This window comes from Ambystoma mexicanum, chromosome 7p (assembly GCF_040938575.1).
Source record: "Ambystoma mexicanum isolate Mex_15411 chromosome 7p, UKY_AmexF1_1, whole genome shotgun sequence".
Taxonomy (NCBI): domain Eukaryota; kingdom Metazoa; phylum Chordata; class Amphibia; order Caudata; family Ambystomatidae; genus Ambystoma; species Ambystoma mexicanum.
In genome coordinates, this window is record NC_090939.1 from 673,851,502 (window position 1) to 673,874,637 (window position 23,136).

The following is a 23,136-nucleotide window of genomic DNA, read 5'->3' on the forward strand; positions in this document are numbered from 1 at the left end:
GTTGGCATCTGGAATCTATGTCAATTGCAGAATGGCAGAATGTATCTCTTTCGAAAACATAACAGAAATGTGTCACACTACCCGATCTTTATTACAATTTATCTATTGACTTATTAATTCAGCATAGAGTTTAAATTAACGATTAGCACAGACATGAAACAATCTCAACAGAGAGAAAACAACGTGAAAAGTGGTACATAATTCGAGATGGTCATGCATGACATTTTAATGAAATATTAGCATTGAACCTGGGGGAACCGAGTGGTGGTCTACATGCACCTCGATGCTGGACTCCCCATAAGCACGTTAAAAAAGACCACTACACACAAAGGTTGTACTTGCGTTTCATTGCATTAAGCCACAAAGAACAAAACGAATAGAATGTAACCCAGAAATAATGTTCAGATAACAATAAATTAATGCTTGTTCCGGTATACAATCGTCGAAAATCAAACTTACATTATATTCACCATTTCCATTCTCTTGGCGTAACTCAGACCGTAACGCTCACTGCGTTCGCACCAACGATTCTTCATAAACTGAATTTACATGTTCCTTACCCACTTTTGGAATGCATAACTATATCATATCTTCATTATTACAAACCTCCTTTCATTCAATTCCTTTCAGAATGGTCCCTTTCTCTCAAGGTCAAAAAACAATTAAACCTTATACTGTGTGTCCGATGCGTGGGCTTCTTTAGCTCGCAAGCAAAAATTCAATGCTGGTGACCTTCACTCACAATCAAAATACATTCTTACTTTGCAACAACTTGCCTCACTGCATCCATGAGAACTGTTATTCTGATCCACGTCCATCAGGCACTGCAGGGGGCTGCCTGAGGTGCCAGGCTCTAGGGGGCGCCAATCTGACTCCATTATTATTTTAATTACATTTTAACACAGACACATTAGCCCTTTATTTGCCGCGCTCTGGGTGTTTTTACTCATAAAGCAGTAAGGTCGTGTGTGCTTGCATTCGTAGTTTTTTTTTGCAGTGTTACAAACCACTCTAAGTTGCTAATCCCATAGGAAGACCACTTTTTGGGCGGCTTATAACTTCACTTTCCCCAGACGAATCTTCACCAAACTTTGCAAAAAAAGTATATGGCCCACTCTGAAGTTTGGTGAGGTTTGGTCCAGAGGGGGCAAAGTTATTGGGGGGGGGGGTCCCAAAATGTATTTTTTTCCCATTGAGTGAATGGGGAAAAAAACTTTGTTCACGGCTACAGCCCAAAACGCTGGACGGAATTTCACCAAATTTGTGGCAGGAGCAGCGGCTTGGTCCCAAAGCATGCTTTTGTACATTTGGTGAAAATCCGTCCAGTAGTTTTTAGTGATATCTATGTCCGGTCCGCGGACACACTTCCCTGTTCGCACCGCGGACAGTGTTCTGATTGGCTAATCGGCTTGCATCATGTCCGCGGACATGCAAAGCTGATTGGATGGTGAGGAGCGTGAAATGAGTCAGATTTTTGGAAACGCCCGCCATCTTGGATTCACGGACAGCGGCCGATGTCCACAGACATTGCGGTAAAAACATATGAAAAAACACAGCATTCCACTTGTCAAACTTATCAAATAATGTCTGGGGAGGTGAGGGGTGATGAGGATGGGATGGGATATGGCTGCAAGAAGCAAAAAAAACAGGTGTTTTTGGCCGCAAAAGTCCGCAAACACTTGTCCTGTGAAAGTTTGCGAAGACCTCAGCATTACAGGGTTGGTGAAAGGCAGTTCTTGGATGGCTTATAACTTTGGCGCCACTTAATGGAACTGCATGAAATTTTACATGTATATTCCTGGGCTGATTCAGAATGAGTTTGCAAAGTTTGGTGGGATTCTGTAATGAGGGAGCAAAACTAGAGTGGGGTCCCAAAATACTAAAAGGCTTATAAATGTGGTGCCATTTGACACTATTCAAAATCATAAACAAAATAAAATACCCACCAGGCTGCAATAACACGCCAATTCCATTGATGAAACTCTGAGAGGACCTCGGAGACCACTTCAAAAACAAAATAACCTCCATCCAACACTCCATACAAAACAGACCAAGCGATCACAGCTCAAACCCCACTGACACCGACGAGGAACACGCAAACAACCTACGAAACTTCCCAGAGATATCAGTTGAGGCTTTCGTCAAACTGGTAAACCAAAGCAATAAATCAGACTCTCCTGAAGACCCTTGCCCCCCGGACATATACAAAACAATTCTCAAACAAGGAACCCCCATGGAAAACCACAGGAACCTTCTCAACCTCTCAATATCAACAGGTAAAGTACCACAGGCATTCAAATCAACCTACATCAAACCGCTTCTCAAAGACACAACAGGAAACGTAGAAGACCTATCTAACTACAGACATATCTCCAACATACCCTACTTAGCCAAACTGCTAGAAACGTACGTCTGCCAAACAACCCAAGAATTCATAGAAGAAAATTGCCTACTAGAACAGGCACAAGTTGGCTTCAGACCCATGAGAGGAACAGAATCGGCTCTCCTCTCAATATGGGACGACCTAAAAACAAACGCAGACTCGGACAACAGTACCGCCTGATTCTCCTTGATCTGTCTGCAGCCTTCGACACTGTCAACCACGCCATCCTCATAAAGAGATTAGAAGGACTAGGGATAACAGACACTGCCCTACTATGGATCAAATCCTTCCTAACAAACAGAACAGAAACTGTATGGATGAATCCTTTTAAATCCAAACCCAGAGACACCACGGTTGCGGAGTACCACAAGGATCATCCTTCTCACCGCTCCTATTCAACATCTACATGTACCTATTAATCAAACTCATCCAAAAACACGGCCTCACATGCTACAACTACGCAGACGATACTCAAATAATCTTCAACATACAAGATACCCGAGAAGAAAAGACCACACTAGAGAACTACCTCCGCGACATATTCAACTGGATGAACCTCAACCATCTCAAAATCAACCCAGGCAAAACAGAGATAATGATCGTTTCAAAAAAGGAGGAGACATCAACTACATCCCCTGGCCAAGAGAGCTCGGCACCACACCAGAACCATCATCAACTGTAAAAAACCTAGGGGTCCTGAAGGACAACATCCTAACTATAGTTCCACAAGTAAACTCGGTAATCAAGAAATGTTTCTTCCTCCTGCGAGCAGCAAAAAGGATCCTACCGTTCCTGTCGTTCGCCAACAAAACACTTACCATAATCGCTCTGATCGTGTCCAGAGTAGACTATGCCAATAGCCTATACCTGGGCATGCCTGAACGACTTCTAAAAAAACTACAACGCATACAAAATGCAGCAGCCAGACTCCTCCTCAAGCTACCCAGAAGAGAACACATCACATCCGCGCTAAATATACTACACTGGCTACCACTAAAACAGCAAATAAAGTTCAAGTCCTTGTGTATCACGCACAGAGCAATACACAAACCAGGTGCACAATTCCTAAGCGACAAACTACACCTACATCAACCGACAAGAACACTAAGATCAAGCACCGACATACGCATGGAACCAAAACCCTAAAACAGGAAAAAACTTGAAGGATCCTCTTTCTTTCACCAGGCACCCAAAACCTGGAACGACCTACCTAAGAAAATACGGAACACAATAAACCACCTAGCATTCAGGGAACTCCTCAAATCATGGCTCTTCGCAGTGTAACCACAACGGAGGCACTCTCGAATGCACAGACAATAATACAATGATGAAAATAACCCCAACCTTGGCCTCTCAAACACTTGGACAAACACTCAAACCAAAGAACAAACCACTCGACAGAGCATAAAATATCATGGAAAACAGCCACTAAAGGAAGGCTACAGAGACTGATCACATACTTAGACCCAGACGAAAGCCCTCTAGTGACTCACCCACTCGTACGTACCGGACGGACAATATCCAGACCGGCAGATGCATTTAGATACAATTGTGAATATTAGCATGGCCACACTTAGATGGACTTGTGGATATTGGCCTACGTCGCATGTGGATGGAACTTTGAATGTTGGCATGCCCGCACCTGGATACAATTGTGAATACCGGCCTGCGTCGCATCTAGATAGGACCTTGAATGTTAGCATGCCCGCACTTAGGTGAAACTTGAATGTCAACATGCCCACACTTAGATTTGTGAATATTAGCCTGCGTCACATCTAGATAGGACTCTGAATATCAGCATGCCCGCACCTACGCTAAACGTGAACACTAGCACAGGCCACACTTAGAATTGTGGACAATTGGCCTGCGTCGCATCTAGATAGGATTGATTGAAGGATAACATGCCCGCACGTAGATGAAACTTGAATGATAGCAGGTGCCACACTTAGAATCAAGAACACCAGCCTGCACCGCATCCAGATTAAGTTAGGAATGTTAGCATGCCCACACCTAGACAGATTTCTAAACACTAGCCTGCGCCGCACCGAGAAAAGACTGCGAATGTAGGCATGCCCACATGTGAAGGCCAACAAGTGCCACACTTGGACAAAACTGTGAATGTTAGCATGCTAAAGGTCATGTAACCCACTAACCAATATAAGCTCAAACTCTGCATACTTATCTCACTAATAAAACTCACACAACCATCTCTCGCACAACAAGCCGCAAGCACTTCACAACACTGCAACAACACATAAGCCGGAGCAACAGCACATGCGGACTGACACCGATCCAATACCCGCACCAAAGCTCAGCACCCGGTGTACACCGAGTTAAAGCTGCCAACAGAACACCACTCCTCTCACTATCCTACTCCCTCTTCACCCTACTAACCAATTCCCCCCCTTATCATTTACAGGTCCGCCAGAGCACCTGGGGACCAATTCCGTTGGTGACGGTGCACGGTACAAATACCTTTAACATTTAACAAATCTACACAAAGGTTTGCAAAAAGATTATAGATCTAAATTTAGATGTTTTCGTAAAGTCTGAATGGATTTTGTCAAGTGGGGGCTAGGTTATATGTCGATTGTATGTGCATACATTTGACACTTTTGAAAAAATAAAACATGGGTGGATTTCCAGCAAACTTGCGTAAGGAGCATTGGCAAGGACCTAAAAGCATGGTTTTGCAAATGTGCCAGTGTTTTATTATTTGACAAGTGTCATAATGTAGCTACAAAAAATAGCGGTATACCTTTAGTGACTGAGGGGTAGCCTGTGGCCATGGGCTGTGGCCAGAGTGTCTGGGTCATGGAATAAGGTCATGAGCCAGACAATCTGGCTACTGGCCATGACCACAAAGGACAAAACATAGGATTAAAGTCGCCATGTCCACCTGGGTCTGGCTTTGTGGTAAAGTTATTCGAAATTAGGATAGATTTGAAAGGGAAGAAAAATGTGCTCATGGTAATATGGTCATAGGGTTCTCTTTTTGTCTTCTGCAGGCTGCTATGGAAAGCGAAGAAGGACCCTGTATGGAACCCTCACCTTCCCTTTCCATGGTGGCCATCCTGGAGAAGGATTTTCCTTCCTACACCGGGATGCCGCAGGCGTCCCGGTGTTGGAAGAAAAATCCTATTTATTAGCACCCCGCACACCATGATGACGTGTCTGAGAACCCGTACGCATTTCACAATAAGATCTGCGCTTCGCGACAGTTTGGAACTGCATTTTCTACTGATCTAGGAACTTTCAACTTCAAAATGTCCCTTGCACAGCTCCAACACCTATTCCTACTCATCCATTAACAATCTAGTACACAGTACATACTTTTAGCAAAACTGCTATTTATCTTAAAATGGCATCAGCTAAGGACATCCCTCCTCCTCAAGAGACACCAGCACTGCTGTAATCAAGGAGCATGAGAAACACTGCCCCCTACCTTAGAACTAACACACACGCAACATTTTCCCTTGTCCACCTGCTCCTCCATATTAGTATTTGGCGCCTCTTCCCTCATTTCCCTCCCCACCTTTCGTTCTAAGCTCTCCTGCCAATGCCAAAAAAAAATCCATCCAAAAACAAAATAAATGTTCCTTTACGAACCACCTTTCACAGTTAAAAAATAGAACTAAATAAAAACTGCATAGACTCCATCTACTTTATATTTCTCAGTAAAGTACATAGACTCAATAACATTTTCCAACATTTCCATTTGCATTTTGTGTTATACTAATGGCAATATTGGGGCGATCATCCTCCGTTCCAGGGACTGGAACGGTGGATACCGGCCCAGCAGCCCACGTTATCAGCCTAAGCGAAGCGAGGGTGGATAACAAGGTCTCTGGACCATTATCCCCCCCATTCCATCCCCTGAAATGGGGGATGAAGGCAATTAGCAGCTGTCATTCTTCGCGCTAAGATCCGATGGGCCCCCCCAGTCATCGACTCCCATAAGGATTTATCAAGCCCCAAGGGATTGATTGATAATTTATTTCTATTGCGCTCGTACACAAGTGTTTCAGAGTGCGACAAGGCAAGGGAGGGGAACGGGTTAACAAAACAGCGATCTTACTAGGCCCAGTGACATTGAGAACGCGCAAGTGCATGGGAGAGGGAGGAGGGGAAAAGTGCATGGAAGGGGGAGAGGTGGAAAGTGCGAAGCAGAGGAGAAACAGATAAATAACAATAAATAAATAATAAAGGCAACAAACAGTGGTAATGCAGCCAGCAATTTGCAAGTGCTAGGTTTAAGGCAGCAGACAGGGTAAGTCTGATAAGTGCAGGAAGAAAAAGGGGGGGGGGCTGTATGGGTACAGATACAGACCCCCCAGTGCAAGGGGTGGCCCGGAGGCAGTGCGGCAGGGCAGCAGGATGAGCAGGTACCTGGGCCCAAAGGACAGAGGGTGGCCAAGTGCATGGTGCCAAGATAGAGCAGATCAGCAGGGGAGAGGGGGAACAAAGGCAGAAGAAAAGAGGAAGGTTTTGAGGTGCTTCCGGAACCGGAGATGGTTCTCCTCAAGTTTTAGAGTGGCAGGGAGGCTGTTCCAGAGGGAGGCACCAGCCGAAGACAGAGTTCTACCCCCAGCTCGTTTCTTAGAAAAACGATTGACCCTGATTGAGTTGGAGGTAGAGGAGCAAAGAGCTCGAGAGGGGAGGTATTTGCGGAGGGATAGCTGAAGGTATTTTGGACCCAAGCCCCAGAAAGCCTTGTGGACAATGCAGAGGGTTATGAATTTAATCCTTGCATCCACTGGGAGCCAGTGGAGAGATTTTAGAGCTGGAGAGATATGATCCGAGGGCTTGAGGCCAAGGACAAGTCCTGTTCTGGATTAGTTGCAGAGGGCGGAGAGTAGAGGCAGGTAGATTTAGAAAGAGGCTGTTACAATAGTCCAAGCTAGAGAGAACCAGAGCTTGGGATACCATGAGCTTCTGGGGGAAGGAGAGGAAAGGCAGAGTACCTCTGAGGAGGTGCAGTCGGAAATTTGACTTTTTAGAGACCTCAGAGATGTGGGCGGAGAAGGAAAGGGAGGAGTCAAAGATGACCCCGAGGTTCTTAGCCTCGCAGGTGGGGGTAGGAGGAGGGCCAAGGGAGGCCGGCCAGAGAATGAGGGGAAAGGATGGTGAAGGTGTGCCGATGAGGAGGATCTCTGTCTTGCTGGCATTCAGACGAAGATCATTGGCGGCACACCAATCTTGAATGGCAGTTAGGCAATCAGAGATGAGAGAGGGAGAGGAGGTGGCAGAGGGCAGCCCGAAAATGAGTTGAGTGTCATCAGCGTAGCACTGGAAACTTGAGCAGAAAATAGCAATGCAGCGGGTGAGAGTTGCCAGGTATTGGTTGAAAAGCCAGGGCGATAGGTTAGACCCCTGGGGAACACCACAGATAGAGAGGAAGATAGATGAAAGGAAGGACCCAAGTTGGACCTGGGAGGGTCGATCTGAGAGGAAAGAGATCAGCCAGTCCAGAGCCTGATCAGTGATACCCAGGTTTTCACGGAGACGGTTGAGCAGGATGGTATGGTTGACCGTGTCGAAGGCAGAGGAGAGATCGAGGAGGATGAGGACAGAGGGAATGTTAGAGTCAAGGTTGGAGAGCAGATCTTCACGAATGTTCAGGAGAGCAGTTTCCGTGCTTCTGACAGCTGTGAAGCCAGACTGGTGGTCATGGAGACAGCCAACAGAAATGGAATGAAGGTTAAGCTGAGAGATGGACAACTTTTCCAGGAGTTTGCCAAGAAAGGGAGTAATAAAAATTGGGCGATAGGTAGCTGGACAAGACGGATCAGCTGTGGGTTTCTTGAGAAGAGGATTCACAAAGGAGTGCTTCAGAGGGGAGGGGAAGGATCCAGAGGCAAAGGAGTGGATGCAAAAATCAGCAAGGGCCGGAGCGAGGGTGTCAATGTGGTCCTTGATGGTTTTAGGGGAACTGGGATGAACCTGTTTTGAAGAGGCTTTCATAGATCGGACTTGTCTAGCAACCTCGTCAGGGGTGAAAAGAGGAAAGGACGAGACGGATGGTGGGAGGGTGGCTAAAGGAGGGTCAGCAAGCACAGATGGAGAAGGAAGAGGAGGGTTGTGGGTGGAGAGGGTGGGCAGGATGTCCTGGGTTTTTTAAATGAAGTGAGAGGCAAGGGCATTGCAAAGAGCCTGGGAGGCAACAGGCGGGGTAGAGACTGCAGCAGGGTTGGCCAGCTCCTTGCAGATTTTAAAGAGTTCGGCCGAGTTGTTAGATGCCACAGAGACACGAGCTTGAATGTGGACTCTCTTCTTGGTGAGGACAGAGAGTCAGTATTGCCTTTGTAGCAGGCGACAGGCCAGTTTGTCAGAGGATGAACAGGAAGTCCTCCATTTCCGCTAAGCTGCCCTACACTTATGTTTAAGTGTAGCTAGGTCAGAGTCATACCAGGAATTGCACTTGGCTTTGGACTTCAAACGGATCCTCATGACAGGGGCAAGAGCATCAAGTGTATCAGAAATTGAAGTGTAGAGCAGAGAGAGGGCTGTGTCAGGATGTGAGACAGCCAAAGATGGAGGGGGGGAGAGAAAGTGGTGGCAAAAGCCTCAACTGACACACGCTTCATGGGCCGGATGTCCGAGAAGGTAGGTGGCAGTGTTGGGGTAGGCTTGGCTTGGGGGGAAGAGAGGGAGAGATGAGATGAGAGGAGGGAGTGATCGCTCCAGGAGAGAGGAGTGGTCAGAGGGATGGTGAGGGGGAGGTCAGAGGAGATCAAGACATCTAGTGTGTGCCCTGCAGAGTGAGTCGGGCCAGAGGGGAGGATGGACAGGGAGAGGGAGTCGCAGAGGTCACGGAAGAGTACAGAGGAGGAGTAAGGAGAGTTTAAATGTATATTTAGGTCACCGAGGAGGAGGAGTTGAGTGGTAGAGGCCAGGAGGGAGGAGGAGAGGTCTGCCCACCCAGAGAGAAATTAGGTGATTTGACCAGGAGGCCGGTAGATGGTAACCACAGTAAGAGAATGGATAGGCGAGATAGAAAGCCTACAGACAAGGCATTCAAAAGAGGAGTAGGTCTGAGTGGGAATGATAGAGGCAGGAATCCACTCAGGAAAGATCAGGGCTAACCCCCCACCGGACCAGGAGGATCTGGGTGCTGAGAGGATCTTGTAGCCATCAGGTAGGAGAGTGTCAAAGTTCGTGACAGAGCTGGCCGTTAACCATGTCTCAGTAAGACCAAGGACATCAAGGTCTAGTTCTTCAAGGAGGTGGCAGATGTCAGAGGAATGTTTGACGGCAGAGTGAGAGTTGAGAGTGGCAATATGAAGAAGGGAGTGTCCCAGAGCCTCTTGGACTCAGTCCTGGCGCCGTTGGCTCCAGGCTCATAAGATGGAATGAAGAACGTGGAACTACTTGCTCAGTCTAGTGAGGCTGAGCCTTTCAGCTTTCTCTGGGTGTGGTTGAGGGACTATTTTACTTGAAGAACAAGATGTGGTAAAGGGACTACTTTACCTGGAACTACTTGCAAGGCTATTTAATCCACGCCCAGCAGGCAGAACACGCTTCGCGTTATTCTGCACTCCTGCAGCATAACGCTCACCGTGTCTGTCCTGTCCTCGAACTTTTACAGCCACGCCCATTCAGAATTTCATCCATCGGTACCTAGAAGGAGAAAGGCGAGAGAAAACAAAGTCAGTACAACAGCAAAGCCTTACCTGCAGCATCCTTCCATCGGTTGCTTCTTCAGCTGCTCCCGGACCTCCGCATCAGCTGAAAGGAAGGTATTCGTTCAGGCCGCAAGACGCACTTGGGTTCAGCATTCTTCCAGAGCATCTTCGGAGCGGTTCTTTCATTCTTCATTCCGGTGCCGCGCCGCTTCTGCAAAAAGAAGAAGAAACAACATGTTAGTCGCGCTCGGAAGGGAAACCAGTATTTTAGACTTACAGCGCCTCACTCTTGTGCTTCAACACACCTGAAGGAAATCTGCTCCACATCTTAAAATTATTTGAATCTCCATTCGAAATCCATTCGAGGCCGCGCCTGAAAGAAAAGACAAAGACACAGATCAAAAGGGGTTGAGGCAAAATTAAGACTTTAAACACCTATACCAAGCAGCTATTGGCATTAAGACTTACCTGTTTGACTCAGCTCTCCAAGACTCTGCAACCACTCATCGGATCAATGAAATAATTCGATCCTGGGAAAGACTGTATTAATTGCGCCCCTGCTAGATTGCAGGACGGAGAGTCTACCATACAAAATTCTAAGGTGGGATCAAGAGGAGTAGGGTATCAGGTGGTGGAGGAGGTGGGTCCAATTCAACCCCACTCAGTGGCTCATATCTTGTTTCGATCTTGCAGACAAACGCCTTGTGAGGGTGAGAACAAGGGAGAAGTCGCAGCAGCATCATCAACTGCGCAGTACCACGCCAGCACAGACATCATTCGTGCAGCCACGTGCTACGCCCCCGTGGAGACCAGGTGAGCGTGACAGCAGCCTAGGTTCTCAAAGTGGGAACCCGTGGTAGTAAAAAAGAGGATTTTTCGTCCTACACCGGGACGCCTGTGGCCACCATGGAAAGGGAAGGTGGGGGTTCCATACAGGGCTCCTCTTCGCTTTCCATGGCAGCCTGCAGAAGGCAAAAAGAAAACCCTATGACCATATTAACACGAGATTTTTCTTCCCTTTCAAATCTATCCTAATTTCGAATAACTTTACCACAAAGCCGGTCCCAGGTGGACATGGCCACTTTAATCCTATGTTTTGTCCCTTCTGGTCATGGCCAGTAGCCAGATTGTCCAGATCATGACCTCATTCCATGACCCGGACATTCTGGCCACTGACCCATGGTCACAGGCTACCCCTCAGTCACTAAAGCTATACCGCTAAAAGAAAACACTGCCACATTTGCAAAACCATGCTTGTAGATCCTTGCCAATGCACCTTACGCAAGTTTAGTAGCCAAACGCGCCCATAATCACCTAGGTGACGTGACGCAGAACCCGAAAATCAACACACATCGACTCACAACACAGCACGTCACAATTTGGAATATTAAACCGTACTTTAAAAGAAAACAACAACACTGTACAATAAGTAAAGTACTTTTATTTCACAATAAACGCTCTGAGAACATCTGCCTATTGCCATATTCAATAAAATGCAAATTTGTTTCTTTGCTCAAGATCCAAAATGTTTATCGCGAGGCACGCATTGTTCTTTTTGCGTACACAAGGTGTTCCTTTTCGGTAAAAGAAGCCCTTGGGTCGCACAGTGAATTCCAGTGCCTCTGCATCAACCTGGGGCTAGACCACCATAAAGGATGTTATGTTGCTCCTAATCGCTAGTACAGCGTAAGGGCATATGGGCTCTTTAGCGATCATCCCAAAAAGAATCACTGTGATCCAGTTGTTCACAACTATGTTCAGCTGCCAGTTGAAAACCCCGTCAGTTGGCATCTGGAATCTATGTCAATTGCAGAATGGCAGAATGTATCTCTTTCGAAAACATAACAGAAATGTGTCACACTACCCGATCTTTATTACAATTTATCTATTGACTTATTAATTCAGCATAGAGTTTAAATTAACGATTAGCACAGACATGAAACAATCTCAACAGAGAGAAAACAACGTGAAAAGTGGTACATAATTCGAGATGGTCATGCATGACATTTTAATGAAATATTAGCATTGAACCTGGGGGAACCGAGTGGTGGTCTACATGCACCTCGATGCTGCACTCCCCATAAGCACGTTAAAAAAGACCACTACACACAAAGGTTGTACTTGCGTTTCATTGCAATAAGCCACAAAGAACAAAACGAATAGAATGTAACCCAGAAATAATGTTCAGATAACAATAAATTAATGCTTGTTCCGGTATACAATCGTCGAAAATCAAACTTACATTATATTCACCATTTCCATTCTCTTGGCGTAACTCAGACCGTAACGCTCACTGCGTTCGCACCAACGATTCTTCATAAACTGAATTTACATGTTCCTTACCCACTTTTGGAATGCATAACTATATCATATCTTCATTATTACAAACCTCCTTTCATTCAATTCCTTTCAGAATGGTCCCTTTCTCTCAAGGTCAAAAAACAATTAAACCTTATACTGTGTGTCCGATGCGTGGGCTTCTTTAGCTCGCAAGCAAAAATTCAATGCTGGTGACCTTCACTCACAATCAAAATACATTCTTACTTTGCAACAACTTGCCTCACTGCATCCATGAGAACTGTTATTCTGATCCACGTCCATCAGGCACTGCAGGGGGCTGCCTGAGGTGCCAGGCTCTAGGGGGCGCCAATCTGACTCCATTATTATTTTAATTACATTTTAACACAGACCCATTAGCCCTTTATTTGCCGCGCTCTGGGTGTTTTTACTCATAAAGCAGTAAGGTCGTGTGTGCTTGCATTCGTAGTTTTTTTTTGCAGTGTTACAAACCACTCTAAGTTGCTAATCCCATAGGAAGACCACTTTTTGGGCGGCTTATAACTTCACTTTCCCCAGACGAATCTTCACCAAACTTTGCAAAAAAAGTATATGGCCCACTCTGAAGTTTGGTGAGGTTTGGTCCAGAGGGGGCAAAGTTATTGGGGGGGGGGGTCCCAAAATGTATTTTTTTCCCATTGAGTGAATGGGGAAAAAAACTTTGTTCACGGTTACAGCCCAAAACGCTGGACGGAATTTCACCAAATTTGTGGCAGGAGCAGCGGCTTGGTCCCAAAGCATGCTTTTGTACATTTGGTGAAAATCCGTCCAGTAGTTTTTAGTGATATCTATGTCCGGTCCGCGGACACACTTCCCTGTTCGCACCGCGGACAGTGTTCTGATTGGCTAATCGGCTTGCATCATGTCCGCGGACATGCAAAGCTGATTGGATGGTGAGGAGCGTGAAATGCGTCAGATTTTTGGAAACGCCCGCCATCTTGGATTCACGGACAGCGGCCGATGTCCACAGACATTGCGGTAAAAACATATGAAAAAACACAGCATTCCACTTGTCAAACTTATCAAATAATGTCTGGGGAGGTGAGGGGTGATGAGGATGGGATGGGATATGGCTGCAAGAAGCAAAAAAAACAGGTGTTTTTGGCCGCGAAAGTCCGCAAACACTTGTCCTGTGAAAGTTTGCGAAGACCTCAGCATTACAGGGTTGGTGAAATGCAGTTCTTGGATGGCTTATAACTTTGGCGCCACTTAATGGAACTGCATGAAATTTTACATGTATATTCCTGGGCTGATTCAGAATGAGTTTGCAAAGTTTGGTGGGATTCTGTAATGAGGGAGCAAAACTAGAGTGGGGTCCCAAAATACTGTAAAGGCTTATAAATGTGGTGCCATTTGACACTATTCAAAATCATAAACAAAATAAAATACCCACCGGGCTGCAATAACACGCCAATTCCATTGATGAAACTCTGAGAGGACCTCGGAGACCACTTCAAAAACAAAATAACCTCCATCCAACACTCCATACAAAACAGACCAAGCGATCACAGCTCAAACCCCACTGACACCGACGAGGAACACGCAAACAACCTACGAAACTTCCCAGAGATATCAGTTGAGGCTTTCGTCAAACTGGTAAACCAAAGCAATAAATCAGACTCTCCTGAAGACCCTTGCCCCCCGGACATATACAAAACAATTCTCAAACAAGGAACCCCCATGGAAAACCACAGGAACCTTCTCAACCTCTCAATATCAACAGGTAAAGTACCACAGGCATTCAAATCAACCTACATCAAACCGCTTCTCAAAGACACAACAGGAAACGTAGAAGACCTATCTAACTACAGACATATCTCCAACATACCCTACTTAGCCAAACTGCTAGAAACGTACGTCTGCCAAACAACCCAAGAATTCATAGAAGAAAATTGCCTACTAGAACAGGCACAAGTTGGCTTCAGACCCATGAGAGGAACAGAATCAGCTCTCCTCTCAATATGGGACGACCTAAAAACAAACGCAGACTCGGACAACAGTACCGCCTGATTCTCCTTGATCTGTCTGCAGCCTTCGACACTGTCAACCACGCCATCCTCATAAAGAGATTAGAAGGACTAGGGATAACAGACACTGCCCTACTATGGATCAAATCCTTCCTAACAAACAGAACAGAAACTGTATGGATGAATCCTTTTAAATCCAAACCCAGAGACACCACGGTTGCGGAGTACCACAAGGATCATCCTTCTCACCGCTCCTATTCAACATCTACATGTACCTATTAATCAAACTCATCCAAAAACACGGCCTCACATGCTACAACTACGCAGACGATACTCAAATAATCTTCAACATACAAGATACCCGAGAAGAAAAGACCACACTAGAGAACTACCTCCGCGACATATTCAACTGGATGAACCTCAACCATCTCAAAATCAACCCAGGCAAAACAGAGATAATGATCGTTTCAAAAAAGGAGGAGACATCAACTACATCCCCTGGCCAAGAGAGCTCGGCACCACACCAGAACCATCATCAACTGTAAAAAACCTAGGGGTCCTGAAGGACAACATCCTAACTATAGTTCCACAAGTAAACTCGGTAATCAAGAAATGTTTCTTCCTCCTGCGAGCAGCAAAAAGGATCTTACCGTTCCTGTCGTTCGCCAACAAAACACTTACCATAATCGCTCTGATCGTGTCCAGAGTAGACTATGCCAATAGCCTATACCTGGGCATGCCTGAACGACTTCTAAAAAAACTACAACGCATACAAAATGCAGCAGCCAGACTCCTCCTCAAGCTACCCAGAAGAGAACACATCACATCCGCGCTAAATATACTACACTGGCTACCACTAAAACAGCAAATAAAGTTCAAGTCCTTGTGCATCACGCACAGAGCAATACACAAACAAGGTGCACAATTCCTAAGCGACAAACTACACCTACATCAACCGACAAGAACACTAAGATCAAGCACCGACATACGCATGGAACCAAAACCCTAAAACAGGAAAAAACTTGAAGGATCCTCTTTCTTTCACCAGGCACCCAAAACCTGGAACGACCTACCTAAGAAAATACGGAACACAATAAACCACCTAGCATTCAGGGAACTCCTCAAATCATGGCTCTTCGCAGTGTAACCACAACGGAGGCACTCTCGAATGCACAGACAATAATACAATGATGAAAATAACCCCAACCTTGGCCTCTCAAACACTTGGACAAACACTCAAACCAAAGAACAAACCACTCGACAGAGCATAAAATATCATGGAAAACAGCCACTAAAGGAAGGCTACAGAGACTGATCACATACTTAGACCCAGACGAAAGCCCTCTAGTGACTCACCCACTCGTACGTACCGGACGGACAATATCCAGACCGGCAGATGCATTTAGATACAATTGTGAATATTAGCATGGCCACACTTAGATGGACTTGTGGATATTGGCCTACGTCGCATGTGGATGGAACTTTGAATGTTGGCATGCCCGCACCTGGATACAATTGTGAATACCGGCCTGCGTCGCATCTAGATAGGACCTTGAATGTTAGCATGCCCGCACTTAGGTGAAACTTGAATGTCAACATGCCCACACTTAGATTTGTGAATATTAGCCTGCGTCACATCTAGATAGGACTCTGAATATCAGCATGCCCGCACCTACGCTAAACGTGAACACTAGCACAGGCCACACTTAGAATTGTGGACAATTGGCCTGCGTCGCATCTAGATAGGATTGATTGAAGGATAACATGCCCGCACGTAGATGAAACTTGAATGATAGCAGGTGCCACACTTAGAATCAAGAACACCAGCCTGCACCGCATCCAGATTAAGTTAGGAATGTTAGCATGCCCACACCTAGACAGATTTCTAAACACTAGCCTGCGCCGCACCGAGAAAAGACTGCGAATGTAGGCATGCCCACATGTGAAGGCCAACAAGTGCCACACTTGGACAAAACTGTGAATGTTAGCATGCTAAAGGTCATGTAACCCACTAACCAATATAAGCTCAAACTCTGCATACTTATCTCACTAATAAAACTCACACAACCATCTCTCGCACAACAAGCCGCAAGCACTTCACAACACTGCAACAACACATAAGCCGGAGCAACAGCACATGCGGACTGACACCGATCCAATACCCGCACCAAAGCTCAGCACCCGGTGTACACCGAGTTAAAGCTGCCAACAGAACACCACTCCTCTCACTATCCTACTCCCTCTTCACCCTACTAACCAATTCCCCCCTTATCATTTACAGGTCCGCCAGAGCACCTGGGGACCAATTCCGTTGGTGACGGTGCACGGTACAAATACCTTTAACATTTAACAAATCTACACAAAGGTTTGCAAAAAGATTATAGATCTAAATTTAGATGTTTTCGTAAAGTCTGAATGGATTTTGTCAAGTGGGGGCTAGGTTATATGTCGATTGTATGTGCATACATTTGACACTTTTGAAAAAATAAAACATGGGTGGATTTCCAGCAAACTTGCGTAAGGAGCATTGGCAAGGACCTAAAAGCATGGTTTTGCAAATGTGCCAGTGTTTTATTATTTGACAAGTGTCATAATGTAGCTACAAAAAATAGCGGTATACCTTTAGTGACTGAGGGGTAGCCTGTGGCCATGGGCTGTGGCCAGAGTGTCTGGGTCATGGAATAAGGTCATGAGCCAGACAATCTGGCTACTGGCCATGACCACAAAGGACAAAACATAGGATTAAAGTGGCCATGTCCACCTGGGTCTGGCTTTGTGGTAAAGTTATTCGAAATTAGGATAGATTTGAAAGGGAAGAAAAATGTGCTCATGGTAATATGGTCATAGGGTTCTCTTTTTGTCTTCTGCAGGCTGCTATGGAAAGCGAAGAAGGACCCTGTATGGAACCCTCACCTTCCCTTTCCATGGTGGCCATCCTGGAGAAGGATTTTCCTTCCTACACCGGGATGCCGCAGGCGTCCCGGTGTTGGAAGAAAAATCCTATTTATTAGCACCCCGCACACCATGATGACGTGTCTGAGAACCCGTACGCATTTCACAATAAGATCTGCGCTTCGCGACAGTTTGGAACTGCATTTTCTACTGATCTAGGAACTTTCAACTTCAAAATGTCCCTTGCACAGCTCCAACACCTATTCCTACTCATCCATTAACAATCTAGTACACAGTACATACTTTTAGCAAAACTGCTATTTATCTTAAAATGGCATCAGCTAAGGACATCCCTCCTCCTCAAGAGACACCAGCACTGCTGTAATCAAGGAGCATGAGAAACACTGCCCCCTACCTTAGAACTAACACACACGCAACATTTTCCCTTGTCCACCTGCTCCTCCATATTAGTATTTGGCGCCTCTTCCCTCATTTCCCTCCCCACCTTTCGTTCTAAGCTCTCCTGCCAATGCCAAAAAAAAATCCATCCAAAAACAAAATAAATGTTCCTTTACGAACCACCTTTCACAGTTAAAAAATAGAACTAAATAAAAACTGCATAGACTCCATCTACTTTATATTTCTCAGTAAAGTACATAGACTCAATAACATTTTCCAACATTTCCATTTGCATTTTGTGTTATACTAATGGCAATATTGGGGCGATCATCCTCCGTTCCAGGGACTGGAACGGTGGATACCAGCCCAGCAGCCCACGTTATCAGCCTAAGCGAAGCGAGGGTGGATAACAAGGTCTCTGGACCATTATCCCCCCCATTCCATCCCCTGAAATGGGGGATGAAGGCAATTAGCAGCTGTCATTCTTCGCGCTAAGATCCGATGGGCCCCCCCAGTCATCGACTCCCATAAGGATTTATCAAGCCCCAAGGGATTGATTGATAATTTATTTCTATTGCGCTCGTACACAAGTGTTTCAGAGTGCGACAAGGCAAGGGAGGGGAACGGGTTAACAAAACAGCGATCTTACTAGGCCCAGTGACATTGAGAACGCGCAAGTGCATGGGAGAGGGAGGAGGGGAAAAGTGCATGGAAGGGGGAGAGGTGGAAAGTGCGAAGCAGAGGAGAAACAGATAAATAACAATAAATAAATAATAAAGGCAACAAACAGTGGTAATGCAGCCAGCAATTTGCAAGTGCTAGGTTTAAGGCAGCAGACAGGGTAAGTCTGATAAGTGCAGGAAGAAAAAGGGGGGGGCTGTATGGGTACAGATACAGACCCCCCAGTGCAAGGGGTGGCCCGGAGGCAGTGCGGCAGGGCGGCAGGATGAGCAGGTACCTGGGCCCAAAGGACAGAGGGTGGCCAAGTGCATGGTGCCAAGATAGAGCAGATCAGCAGGGGAGAGGGGGAACAAAGGCAGAAGAAAAGAGGAAGGTCTTGAGGTGCTTCCGGAACCGGAGATGGTTCTCCTCAAGTTTTAGAGTGGCAGGGAGGCTGTTCCAGAGGGAGGCACCAGCCGAAGACAGAGTTCTACCCCCAGCTCGTTTCTTAGAAAAACGATTGACCCTGATTGAGTTGGAGGTAGAGGAGCAAAGAGCTCGAGAGGGGAGGTATTTGCGGAGGGATAGCTGAAGGTATTTTGGACCCAAGCCCCAGAAAGCCTTGTGGACAATGCAGAGGGTTATGAATTTAATCCTTGCATCCACTGGGAGCCAGTGGAGAGATTTTAGAGCTGGAGAGATATGATCCGAGGGCTTGAGGCCAAGGACAAGTCCTGTTCTGGATTAGTTGCAGAGGGCGGAGAGTAGAGGCAGGTAGATTTAGAAAGAGGCTGTTACAATAGTCCAAGCTAGAGAGAACCAGAGCTTGGGATACCATGAGCTTCTGGGGGAAGGAGAGGAAAGGCAGAGTACCTCTGAGGAGGTGCAGTCGGAAATTTGACTTTTTAGAGACCTCAGAGATGTGGGCGGAGAAGGAAAGGGAGGAGTCAAAGATGACCCTGAGGTTCTTAGCCTCGCAGGTGGGGGTAGGAGGAGGGCCAAGGGAGGCCGGCCAGAGAATGAGGGGAAAGGATGGTGAAGGTGTGCCGATGAGGAGGATCTCTGTCTTGCTGGCATTCAGACGAAGATCATTGGCGGCACACCAATCTTGAATGGCAGTTAGGCAATCAGAGATGAGAGAGGGAGAGGAGGTGGCAGAGGGCAGCCCGAAAATGAGTTGAGTGTCATCAGCATAGCACTGGAAACTTGAGCAGAAAATAGCAATGCAGCGGGTGAGAGTTGCCAGGTATTGGTTGAAAAGCCAGGGCGATAGGTTAGACCCCTGGGGAACACCACAGATAGAGAGGAAGATAGATGAAAGGAAGGACCCAAGTTGGACCTGGGAGGGTCGATCTGAGAGGAAAGAGATCAGCCAGTCCAGAGCCTGATCAGTGATACCCAGGTTTTCACGGAGACGGTTGAGCAGGATGGTATGGTTGACCGTGTCGAAGGCAGAGGAGAGATCGAGGAGGATGAGGACAGAGGGAATGTTAGAGTCAAGGTTGGAGAGCAGATCTTCACGAATGTTCAGGAGAGCAGTTTCCGTGCTTCTGACAGCTGTGAAGCCAGACTGGTGGTCATGGAGACAGCCAACAGAAATGGAATGAAGGTTAAGCTGAGAGATGGACAACTTTTCCAGGAGTTTGCCAAGAAAGGGAGTAATAAAAATTGGGCGATAGGTAGCTGGACAAGACGGATCAGCTGTGGGTTTCTTGAGAAGAGGATGCACAAAGGAGTGCTTCAGAGGGGAGGGGAAGGATCCAGAGGCAAAGGAGTGGATGCAAAAATCAGCAAGGGCCGGAGCGAGGGTGTCAATGTGGTCCTTGATGGTTTTAGGGGAACTGGGATGAACCTGTTTTGAAGAGGCTTTCATAGATCGGACTTGTCTAGCAACCTCGTCAGGGGTGAAAAGAGGAAAGGACGAGACGGATGGTGGGAGGGTGGCTAAAGGAGGGTCAGCAAGCACAGATGGAGAAGGAAGAGGAGGGTTGTGGGTGGAGAGGGTGGGCAGGATGTCCTGGGTTTTTTAAATGAAGTGAGAGGCAAGGGCATTGCAAAGAGCCTGGGAGTCAACAGGAGGGGTAGAGACTGCAGCAGGGTTGGCCAGCTCCTTGCAGATTTTAAAGAGTTCGGCCGAGTTGTTAGATGCCACAGAGACACGAGCTTGAATGTGGACTCTCTTCTTGGTGAGGACAGAGAGTCAGTATTGCCTTTGTAGCAGGCGACAGGCCAGTTTGTCAGAGGATGAACAGGAAGTCCTCCATTTCCGCTAAGCTGCCCTACACTTATGTTTAAGTGTAGCTAGGTCAGAGTCATACCAGGAATTGCACTTGGCTTTGGACTTCAAACGGATCCTCATGACAGGGGCAAGAGCATCAAGTGTATCAGAAATTGAAGTGTAGAGCAGAGAGAGGGCTGTGTCAGGATGTGAGACAGCCAAAGATGGAGGGGGGGAGAGAAAGTGGTGGCAAAAGCCTCAACTGACACACGCTTCATGGGCCGGATGTCCGAGAAGGTAGGTGGCAGTGTTGGGGTAGGCTTGGCTTGGGGGGAAGAGAGGGAGAGATGAGATGAGAGGAGGGAGTGATCGCTCCAGGAGAGAGGAGTGGTCAGAGGGATGGTGAGGGGGAGGTCAGAGGAGATCAAGACATCTAGTGTGTGCCCTGCAGAGTGAGTCGGGCCAGAGGGGAGGATGGACAGGGAGAGGGAGTCGCAGAGGTCACGGAAGAGTACAGAGGAGGAGTAAGGAGAGTTTAAATGTATATTTAGGTCACCGAGGAGGAGGAGTTGAGTGGTAGAGGCCAGGAGGGAGGAGGAGAGGTCTGCCCACCCAGAGAGAAATTAGGTGATTTGACCAGGAGGCCGGTAGATGGTAACCACAGTAAGAGAATGGATAGGCGAGATAGAAAGCCTACAGACAAGGCATTCAAAAGAGGAGTAGGTCTGAGTGGGAATGATAGAGGCAGGAATCCACTCAGGAAAGATCAGGGCTAACCCCCCACCGGACCAGGAGGATCTGGGTGCTGAGAGGATCTTGTAGCCATCAGGTAGGAGAGTGTCAAAGTTCGTGACAGAGCTGGCCGTTAACCATGTCTCAGTAAGACCAAGGACATCAAGGTCTAGTTCTTCAAGGAGGTGGCAGATGTCAGAGGAATGTTTGACGGCAGAGTGAGAGTTGAGAGTGGCAATATGAAGAAGGGAGTGTCCCAGAGCCTCTTGGACTCAGTCCTGGCGCCGTTGGCTCCAGGCTCATAAGATGGAATGAAGAACGTGGAACTACTTGCTCAGTCTAGTGAGGCTGAGCCTTTCAGCTTTCTCTGGGTGTGGTTGAGGGACTATTTTACTTGAAGAACAAGATGTGGTAAAGGGACTACTTTACCTGGAACTACTTGCAAGGCTATTTAATCCACGCCCAGCAGGCAGAACACGCTTCGCGTTATTCTGCACTCCTGCAGCATAACGCTCACCGTGTCTGCCCTGTCCTCGAACTTTTACAGCCACGCCCATTCAGAATTTCATCCATCGGTACCTAGAAGGAGAAAGGCGAGAGAAAACAAAGTCAGTACAACAGCAAAGCCTTACCTGCAGCATCCTTCCATCGGTTGCTTCTTCAGCTGCTCCCGGACCTCCGCATCAGCTGAAAGGAAGGTATTTGTTCAGGCCGCAAGACGCACTTGGGTTCAGCATTCTTCCAGAGCATCTTCGGAGCGGTTCTTTCATTCTTCATTCCGGTGCCGCGCCGCTTCTGCAAAAAGAAGAAGAAACAACATGTTAGTCGCGCTCGGAAGGGAAACCAGTATTTTAGACTTACAGCGCCTCACTCTTGCGCTTCAACTCACCTGAAGGAAATCTGCTCCACATCTTAAAATTATTTGAATCTCCATTCGAAATCCATTCGAGGCCACGCCTGAAAGAAAAGACAAAGACACAGATCAAAAGGGGTTGAGGCAAAATTAAGACTTTAAACACCTATACCAAGCAGCTATTGGCATTAAGACTTACCTGTTTGACTCAGCTCTCCAAGACTCTGCAACCACTCATCGGATCAATGAAATAATTCGATCCTGGGAAAGACTGTATTAATTGCGCCCCTGCTAGATTGCAGGACGGAGAGTCTACCATACAAAATTCTAAGGTGAGATCAAGAGGAGTAGGGTATCAGGTGGTGGAGGAGGTGGGTCCAATTCAACCCCACTCAGTGGCTCATATCTTGTTTCGATCTTGCAGACAAACGCCTTGTGAGGGTGAGAACAAGGGAGAAGTCGCAGCAGCATCATCAACTGCGCAGTACCACGCCAGCGCAGACATCATTCGTGCAGCCACGTGCTACGCCCCCGTGGAGACCAGGTGAGCGTGACAGCAGCCTAGGTTCTCAAAGCGGGAACCCGTGGTAGTAAAAAAGAGGATTTTTCGTCCTACAAAGGGACGCCTGTGGCCACCATGGAAAGGGAAGGCGGGGGTTCCATACAGGGCTCCTCTTCGCTTTCCATGGCAGCCTGCAGAAGGCAAAAAGAAAACCCTATGACCATATTAACACGAGATTTTTCTTCCCTTTCAAATCTATCCTAATTTCGAATAACTTTACCACAAAGCCGGTCCCAGGTTGACATGGCCACTTTAATCCTATGTTTTGTCCCTTCTGGTCATGGCCAGTAGCCAGATTGTCCAGATCATGACCTCATTCCATGACCCGGACATTCTGGCCACTGACCCATGGTCACAGGCTACCCCTCAGTCACTAAAGCTATACCGCTAAAAGAAAACACTGCCACATTTGCAAAACCATGCTTGTAGATCCTTGCCAATGCACCTTACGCAAGTTTAGTAGCCAAACGCGCCCATAATCACCTAGGTGACGTGACGCAGAACCCGA